Source organism: Anser anser (genome assembly GCF_964211835.1).
Source record: "Anser anser genome assembly, chromosome: 1".
NCBI classification, from domain to species: domain Eukaryota; kingdom Metazoa; phylum Chordata; class Aves; order Anseriformes; family Anatidae; genus Anser; species Anser anser.
This window is the reverse complement of record NC_139720.1, coordinates 107,816,445-107,824,941: the sequence shown is the minus strand read 5'-3', so window position 1 is coordinate 107,824,941 and position 8,497 is coordinate 107,816,445.

The window sequence follows — 8,497 nt, the reverse complement described above, 5'->3', positions numbered from 1 at the left end:
CCTACTGATAAAAATATATGCAGTCATGTATCGAATCAAGATGATGTTATGGCAGATGCTCCTCTGTCTCCCCTCCCTCCTCCTTACCTCCCACCCCCTCACCACCGCCCCTTTTTTTTTTTCTTCTTAAATTCTATACTGGATGGCCAAGACAGAAGCATTAAGATACTTTCAGATAGTCCTACAAAATGTTTGGACACTTAAGTTATTTAACAGAACTCAACAGATCATAAAAAATACTTCTGGAATTTTTTCTTGGTTTTGTTCATGACCACCAAATATTTCACTAGTAAGAAAGGACAATTATCCTTTCAATTATCTACTTCTCCCATTTGCTTCAAATTGACCGTATGGGCAATTGATGTATTCACTGTCTGTTTTGTGTTTTTTTGGTTGTTTGTTTGTTTTTTGCAAGGTCATGTTCCTTGCAAATAATGCATAATCTTGATAGCATGCATCCCTCAATCTGTAATATCGAGTTTGACTTACCTTTACAAATTCAAACTCAAAGAAAATGACAATGTGTTTCAATATCATAAAACATCAATAATATACTGAGGACCTTTATCCTTAGTGATTGTGACAACAAAGTGAAGTCATTAGATCTTATAAATGTTTAATCTCATTCCAGCCTAGTATGGAAACAAAATTATCTGCCTTCTGACTTGCTAAGTCTTGTGTAACAACAGAAGGTGTGGTGGTGGTGTTGATGGTGGTTGTGGTAAAAGAAGTAAAAAATTGACTTATGGTAGTTACTGGTAGAATTATGCAAAGGAAATGGAAGAGATCTCTATATATATGTACCTCTTGACAAAGTGGTAAGGAGTGAAAGATTCATTATAAATTGAGCTGTACAACTACTACAAAAATAGGGTTAAGTGAACATTTGTTTCAGTTCTGCACAGCTGTTTCTCCAGATCATGTTCCTGCTCCTTAATATTCATTGCTAGCAAACACTCATGCAGAGAAATTTTTGTTCAACATGAATATTTAGGAAATTGCTGTTCTCTAGAAGAATATTTAATTTTACATGCGAAATGCCCTGCATTCATGAACAATTCTACAGATTTGTTATTCATCAGTTACTGTTCTTCTCATTCATAAGTTTCATTCCTTTAGTCAAAAAACAATGAAACTATGTCTTTTTAGCAATCATATGCAAATATTATTATTATAACAAATAATCACAGCAAAAAGATGATAAAAAAATGCAATAGGTTAATCTTTCTCTAATCTTTTCAAAACATTATTTACAAAAAACTTATTAAAAATGATATATATTTTTTTTCCTTTTGAAAGCAAATGGCTGAAAAAAAATCATTTGAGTAAGTTCGATACATTTACTTTAATTCTGAATGATATATGCAGGGAGCATACAAAACTTAGTTTATTTTTTTAGAGAACTTGAAAGGCCAAAGATAAGACTGAAAGGGTTCAGCTGACCTATTTAGCCCCTTTAAAATCCAGAAGTTTTAGACTAAAGAAAAATCTCAGAAGTCTGATATTATTGTTAAATATTGATTGTAGTATTTGCTGCTCTAGCTGGATGCGTGTAAGTCTATTGGGCCCAATGGGATTCATCCAGGGTACTCAGAGAACTGGCTGATATTATTGCAAGACCTCTCTCAATTATTTTTCAGTGGTCTTGGAAATCTGGAGAGGTCCCAGTTGACCGGAAGCTGACAAATGTCCCAGTGTTCAAGACGGGTAAGAAAGAAGACCCTGGTAATTACAAGCCTGTCAGTATCACTTCAGTATCTGGTAAAGTTATGGAGAAGATTGTTCTGGAAGTTACTGAAAAAACCCTGAATTACATTGTGGTCATTGGTCAACACAAAAATTGGGGAAAGTCCTCTTTAATTAACCTAATTTCCTTTTATAACAAGGTCACCCACCTAGTTGACCAAGGGAAGCCAGTTGGCTTAGTGATATGGTTTAGTGGAGGACTTGTTAGTGTTAGGTCAAAGGTTGGACTAGATGATCTTGGAGGTCTCTTCCAACCTAGATGATTCTGTGATTCTGTGTAGTCTTTTTGGATTTCAGTGAAGCTTTCTATACTTTTCTTACAGTATCCTTCTGGACAAAATCTCCAGCATACAGCTAGATAAAAATGTAACATAATAGATGAACAATTGGCTGATGGGTCAGGCTCAAAAGGTTATAGTAAATGGGGTTACACCAGGCTGGTGACCATTTAGGTCTCCATATTTAGGGTCAATTTTCTCAGTTTTCATGAATGACTTGGATGCTGGACTTGAATGTATACTAAGTAAAGTTGCAGATGATACTAAATTGGGTGGAGGTGTTGATTCCCCTAAAAGTCGAGAGGCCTTGAGGGGATAAAAGACAAATTAGAGAGAAAGCTGGGTAAAATATGAAGTTTAACAGGAGCAGGGGTTTGGACTACAAGATCTCTGGAGGTAACTTGCAGCATAAGCAGTGTTCTGAATGCAACATGATTACTTCTCATATAAAATGATCTTTGCTTCAGTTGCTAAAACTGAGCTATTCAGGCAAGTCTAATACACGTGAGAGAGGATCTGAGGCTTTAGCCATTCTTTTTGCTAAACCATGCAGTGAGGCAGATTTAGATTAATTTTTATAAATGTATCTAACTCCCACATTTGAGTGGGAAAGACACAGCATCAGTCTAAATGACAAGACTATGCTGTATCATGTACTGTGGATGTTCCTGCTATGCAAACCCATGCTAATGGAAGTTGATATCTAAAGCCCCTCTATTCTTTCCAGTATATTCCATAAATTCTTTCTGGATTTGATTTTATTACCTTTCAACAAACTGATGGGTTCAGCACTCCCTCCTCTTGTTTTTGCTCTATATACTTCTGCTTCTGATCCAGCTCTGCTGGAAGTAATTACATGTCACTTTTTGAACGAGTGGTACAAAAGTACCAAAAAAATAACACACAAAGTAAACCACTCAGAGCCAGCAGCTAACTATACTCATATATAATTGTTTTACTTTATCAATTGTTTTTACTACCATACTTCTAACAAATGCATTGAATATTTCCATTTCTGTGTTTCTTGCTCCAGAAGAGTATACATTCCCAAACATGTATCCAAGTGAAGGGAATTAACAGGTTTCCATTTTTTTGAAAGTTGAGAGAATCAAGATTTGTGTCCTATACTTCAGCTACAGCAGTACTGGGAATAGGACAGCAGAAGGATCTGTTATCTGACAGCAGTTACATGTACACGCAGACAACTTCCCTGATACTGAAGAACATTGGTAGATTTTGATATACTCAAAAACATACCAAATTTTATCTACAAGTTTTTTTAACGAATATTTTTCAGTCTGAATTCCTCTTACAAAGTCTAGGTTGTGTAAGGAGTTCAGATGAGCAAAACGAGTGACCTACTTTTGTATTCACATTCATTATGAAGTTTTTCGTATTTGACATGATAGGTATACATGAACGTCTGGGCTACACATGTATACATTATGTATTTAATACTCCATTCTACTCAAGTTTTCAGACAAGAAAACTCATACAAATTCTCCATTTAAAATATATACCATCTTTGCATTCAGACACACTATTGCTGTATGAGTATTTTCTCAATAGCTTAATAATATAACATTATGTTATTTAATTTAGTGGTTATTCCAGTCCTTTTACTTTGAACCATGATAGTCACTACTGTAGATGGACCAGTGGATACAGCAAGGGGCTGCTGTTGTCTTTCAGAAACTATTAGCTTAGATATCTGATTTTGATACAGTACTCTTAAAGAAAAGAAAAATCCAGAAATGAGATAATCTTAAAAAATAACTGATGAAACAAGGAAAGAAAATGGAATGGCATGAACATATCCTTCAAATAAAAATAGAACCAAGAGACAAGAATGAAACATAAGCAGTCCAAATTTGCTACAGTTTTTGGTTTTGTAGATGTGCATGATCTATTCCCCTCTGCCCCAGTTTACTGTTCTATGTGAAAGCTGGGCCCCATAGAGTAAAATATGTTGCTTGCTCTATCACATTTATAAATAATGAAAAATAACATGACAAGGATTATTAAGCAGTGTAAAGCAAATAAAACAATGGAAGCAGAAATAACTAGGTATCAACATTCTTCCTGAACAGTTATTTCTATGAATTATGACAGCATAGCTCAGTACATCTCTACTTGGTAACAGGCAGAGACTAAAAATGTGTCTGAGCTTTTACTTTTGCTGAACAGTCTCTTGGACTGGGCAAGAATACCATAATAATAATAGTAATAGAAAATCCATAGATTATTTCTCCTTAACTGAAAACATGCCCTTTTTATGACACTCTGAAATATTTATTTAATTTACTTCTACAGATGATATGCAAATGCATTTAAGAATGCTATTTACAGCATTCAATTTATTTAAAAAGTAGTACTAAAAGAAATGTTAATCATGAGGGATTGTAAACCCTTACAGAATGAAACCTGTAAAAAAATGTTTTGGAAAAAAAATTACTACCACCCCCACAAAAAAATGCAGTTACCTGCAGAAATGCCAAAGTGAAGTTATCTTGTTTTCATAATAATAAGAGTGGAAGAAATTTCCTGGGGTATTTAGTCCAGTGCTCTGCTGATTTACTTGCCCTGTTAGCCACTTTCAGGTTCCTTTAGGCGGCTATATCATACTTTATAGTTAACACCTTCTCAACAGTTAACTCTCAATTTAGGTGTCTGTATTTCATATCCCATGGTCAGGGTCCATTGCTCACTTTTTTCCCCTCTCCCCATCTGTTCCCAGCAAGTTAAGTCATCACACTGCAGTGCAGTCCCTGTCACGTTAAAGAAGAAGGTAGGCAGATAAGACTTGGTAAGGTAAACTCAGCTGGGTGGGAACCAAAGGGACCCTATGGGCATCCCAACCCTGTGGGAAGTCCCAGCAGACAAAGCAGGAGTCAGTTGCCACAGATGTATTTGTTCTGTAAGTCTGCTGCAATTCACTCCATGGCACATTTGTGGTGAACTTGTGAGAGAAGACTGGAAGAAAATCCACACTAACCACTTTGTGTCCCTGTTTTTTTAGGTTTGGGAGACTGCAAGTAATATGTTCACTTCAGTATAGCTATCATGCAATTTTATTATCATCTTTTGTGAGAGAGGTTTATCCCAGCTCATGTCATGAATCCCATTACTAATTCACACTGCCACTAGCAGCTGGGGCCCTGATTCCTTATAACAGGCCAGCCAATCTACAGCATCCTCAAGAAATTAATCAGCACTCTCTGCAAACAGATTAGCTCTATGGTGGTCGGGTAAACATTTGGATTACCGTGGTAAAATATGAGAGACTGGGCCTAGGCCAAAACTGGAAAAAAAACCTTCCTTGCCAACGGGACCTTGTTGTTGTTATTACATTTATTATTTACGTTTGTAAACAATTGGCTGTTGTTATTATTTACATTTCTATTATTTACTTTTTTGCATTGTTGGAATGGTTTGTATAGATTTTATACAATTTGCTCTATATCTATACTTGATTCCCAGGTTTCAGAGAAGTTTATTTTTACCGTGGCTATCTTGGTGATATTCTTTCATGATAATGTACAGGTGATGCACATATAGGTGATTCACACAGTTTCAAAACTACTTCAGTTTACAATCACCTCTTTGTTCAGCACCTTGTGCTGTCAGACCAAGCAGTCATGTCCTTGTATCCTAATGGATAGAGACCAAGAGACTTACAGAAGACTCACTTTTGAGATGCAGATTGTTGCAGGTGAGAATTCACTCTCTGCTTTCTGCTTTGGACTCCTTACTGATTGACTTAAAACTTTAGTGAATTTTTAAGTAAAATAAATCAAGTTTATTTTAATAAAATGCAAAGATGGGGCGGGGGGGGGGGGGGGGTGTGGAGCAACTGCTTTATTTTGAGGCAGAGAAAGAGAACATAAAGTTTATGGTTTCCTTTAACATGTTTCTCCTTTAACTCTCATTCTGGCTTGGTTTCAACGTTTTCTGTGTTCTCTTCTGCTAGTGTAATAACAAGTCACTTATCTCTGAAGTCAATTCAAACATCTCCCAGGAAATAAGCAGCAGTCTGTTAGATAAATTTCAGTCTTTTATTTGCTGAGAAGAATAGTGCTCTAAGATGAAGTCTCTCATTATATCCTTTTTTCTTGGATGACTTCTGCTGAATGGAAGTTCAGCCCTGGGTGTTCCTATAATCTCCAATACCAAAAGTGATTTGATAGGGCATTATCTCTTTTCTCCTACACTGCACTGCTGCAGTCACAGTTTCAGTCACTTGCCACCATCAGAAATTTCCTTCCACTCTTGAAAGAGCCATGCAAACTTAACCATTAATTGTCTGCAAAGAGTGTAAAAGAATTTCTCCCTGTCAAAGAGGTAAGTGAGGAAGATTTCTAACATCTCTGAGTATAAATGGAAGTAGGTAAGTTTTTAATTGTTGTAACCTCAGAACATTTACATGACATAGGACTGGATACCTTTAACAACAACAAAACCTTGAAGATGACTGCTTGGAACAGACAACTTCTAAACACAGGTGATATCACATGCAGTGATAAGGTCTGTTAAGATTGTTAAAGGAGAAATAGGTTTTGGAAATACTTTTTTTAAACAATTGCATGAAAACTCAGGTGAGGAAGGTGTTTATGATTTCCTGAAGTGGCACTTTTATCTGTAACCCTGATCATTCAGCACATACCATTATAAACCAGTGCGTGTCATTTTGTTACATTATTCCTATTTAAAATTGGTACTACTTTTCAAAGCATATTCTCAGGGGTGAAAGAAGATGTAAAGTAAAAAAAGTAAAGATCAGAATGATATTTTCACTTCAATGGTCACTAAAACTGGATTCTGTATGTTATATAAGGAATGACAGCTCCTATCTAAAGCAGTTATAATGTGATCATCTGTCTGCACCATCTAAAAATCTGATCTGGGTGCCTACTTATTCTGAATATATTTATCTGATTAAAAACAAACAAACAAGCAGATTGCACCTACGGGGTGAATTATGTCAATGAAATAATCTCAAGGAAATTGGCATCCTCATTTCAGTGAGAGGCTTTACAATGAAGGATCAGACCAAAGTTAACATGAACAGATCTGGTGCACAAGTTGAGATGCTTGCTGGCATTTCTTTCTTCTCCTTGTTCTTGTTCTTCTTCTTTCTTTCTCTTTTTTTTCTTTTTTTTCTTTGCTTTGGATTTTCATGAAGTTAATGTTAATAGATTTCAGAGCTGAGTAAGACATTTCATCTAATCTGAGAGTTCAGAAAAATCTGTGATTTCACAGATTATTCATAAAACTTAAAAGAAGATGACAGAGTGACTTTACAATCATTTTTCTCACTTAATGGTAACATTTTTGGCCCCAGTAACCATTGTCAGAGCCTGTGAAATACGAAATGATTTGCCAGAATACAATGAGCTGAGAGCAAATAAGTTGCTTTCCTTTTCAGTTGTCAGAATATTCAATCCCTTCAACACATCTTGTTATATCCGTAGTATATGGACCAGTAATTATCAGGACAAGCAGCATTTCTTGTACCCCTGATACTGTCACTTTCAATTACTAATGCTTTTTCTACTCTATCCATAAAATATTAAGGACATACATTTCCTTCAAAGAAGGAAAACAAAAACTTCTGAGCATAAGAAGTAGTATAGCAATAGGTATTAGAAGCCCATTGGATATAAACTGGTTTTTAATTAGAAGGACTTTACAAACTCTCATACAAAAGAAAAAAAATGACATTTGGATTGCCACATTCATAATGAGGAAAGTGAGTCTGTGTACTTAACATTAAATAGACATCTAACTCTTTCAGTTGTTGAGCTAAGGTAAATACCCACTGACACTACCACTGCTGAGGCGATGGTCTCCAGGTTGTGTTCTGCAGCAGTGTGGGGGATCACAGCAGGCAGGGGGGTACCTGCATCAAGGTAATACCAGAGAGCAGAGGGAGCCACCACCAGCAGCTCTCATAAGAGCAGCCAACGAGGCTTGTGCAGGTCCAGGAGCAGCATCTTCCACCCCCGGACGTGCAAAGGCAGCCATCAGGGAGTGTGAGCGACCAGGACGTGGCATAGCAGGGTGCTGTCACTGCTGTTTCCAATGTCAGTTGTAATCTGCTTGTGAGAAGTTCCACCATGGTGTCCACCCAGAAGAAAGCCAAGTCCTCTGCATCACTTACTGCCTCTCCAGCCACAGGAAATGATGCTACCCAGATAGAGCTCCCAAGGGAGCAGTGGCCACCCAGATCTGAGGCTGCAGGGTATGCCTGAGTTTTCTGTCAGCGTCTGACAGAAGCAGTGGGTTCACCTGTGGGAGGTGTGCCTAGCTTGAAGAACTGCTCAGCCTGGTGGCAGAGCTTTGGGAGGAGGTGGGCAGGCTGAGGAGTATCAGGGAGTTGGAGAAGATTCACTGGTGGAATCATACTTTACCATCCCTGGGGCAGGCACATTGGCCAGCCACAACACAAGAAATGGAGGATCCTCTATGCCCTT